Source organism: Rhyacophila brunnea, unplaced genomic scaffold (assembly GCF_057557595.1).
Source record: "Rhyacophila brunnea isolate RB1 unplaced genomic scaffold, BYU_Rbru_1.0 scaffold_69, whole genome shotgun sequence".
In the NCBI taxonomy this organism is placed as follows: domain Eukaryota; kingdom Metazoa; phylum Arthropoda; class Insecta; order Trichoptera; family Rhyacophilidae; genus Rhyacophila; species Rhyacophila brunnea.
Genome location: NW_028233338.1, coordinates 1,382,906 through 1,384,857, shown reverse-complemented (window position 1 = coordinate 1,384,857; position 1,952 = coordinate 1,382,906).

Here is a 1,952-nt window from a genome sequence, read left to right as displayed (position 1 = left end):
TTCTAAAGTGAACTTGACTACGAAGTGGGCTATGTAATATTGAATTCAAATCCGAGAAGATTATCTATCTGCTAATGTATTTGCATTTATATAGTAAAAAAATTTCACCAAGGAAGCTGCAATATTATAAGAGAAAAAAGATAACAAGACATATCTCTTACATATTCTAGAATATCTTAAGAATAAAATATATGCCAATATTACCATTTCTATGACACTGAAGAAAACGCTGCACGAAAGTCTATTGAACAAAATAAAAATTAAACCATTGCACCAAAATCTTTTGAAACCAAGAATAATGATATGGTTGATATTTTTGGATCATCAAAATGAATAAAAGACGGCAAAATTAAACCAAGTGAAGAAAGAAAACTCTGTTTTATTCAAGACGGAAATGCGTTTACCGGTGAGAAGATAAAAAGCCCGCATTGTCATTTAAACCGTGAAAACAATCGACCACCTTGCAACTAGATGCAAGATAATGTTAGGGTATGATTACACGCGAAGGCACAATGAAATCGTAAGATATCTTCATTTACACTTATCAATACATCATAACTTCAAAATAACCAAAAAGATCAGAACTCACTCAGTACAAGAGATCAGCAAAAACGAAAATGCAGAAATAAAAGGTGCTACCAGAATAAAAACAGATATCATAAATAAACAAAATAGACCTGATACTTTTCTATACGTCAAAAAAGAAAATATGATTACGTTGATTGAAATAAGTAAAACTAGCCTTGACAACTAAACTGAATTTATGAATGAACTATGGGAAGTATCCAATCTTGGCGAAAAAACTTTGTTTAATTTACAAATGTAAAACAAGAAAAATACCATATGTAATGACTTAGGATGGTGTGGTTACAAAATCACATAAATTTATGTGCAAGAGATAAAAAACTTAGAAAATGTAGAAGCATACATGCAAGCTCTCATACCCCGCATAACACTTGATCTCATATCATTTGAGAGAAGAAGAGCAGTTTTTGAAGATAGATCAGGGAAAGTGTCAAAAGATGCATCAAAGAGTTATGCCATATTCCTAACCGGCTGACCACGTATAACTAGATAAAATTCATAAAAAGAAAATTAACCCATAAATAAACATTATTGTATCAAGAAAAAGCTTATTGACTATATCAATTGAAATAATTCATTTAAGGATACTTCATTTAATTATTTTTATTCTTTAACAGCATTTAAGGTATTTTTTGAATTATATATAAATGTATAAAAGCAAATATGATGATATTGATAAGTATGTTTTCTTATTCCGCAGACTCCAGTGTCTTTATAAATGGATTAAAGAATATTTGTACGCATTATAATATAACATAAAAGAAATTCTGTAATTCATAAATTTGTCTCAAGCTAAAAAAATGTTGTGGAAAACCATGTATGTTTTAATTTTTTAGTAAATTGTGAGTTTGGCCTACAAATAAATCGTTCGATATGTTATTTTATGGGAATAAAACAACATTTTTATACAAATTAAATATATCGAATTCATTCATTAAGGTAAAAAAGTATATGATAGCAAAATTAGTGAATTTATATATATTTCGGTAAAAGTCTAGTATTTAGTATTGAATTCAATGTTAGCTCTTATAATTTAAATACCCCCGTATCTTTATCAATGCAAACAATAAATGAAGCTTACTCTATTATTGGAGTTCAAATCCGTGTTAGGAATATTCTGTTTTTTAGTATTTCATTTTTGCTGCAAATAAAAAAAACATTTAATCCATAATAGAGAACTTTATATATTTTAATACCCAGAATTTGCATTTCTATTAATTATATACATTTCTATCTATCTTACATTCTTAGAAACAAAAAACAATATAAAATAGGTGTTATATGTGAAAATTATAATGTAAGTATACTTTTTTTTTGTAGTGTTGTTTTTTTTTCTCAAAATAATTTCGAAAAACCTTAATAAGTCT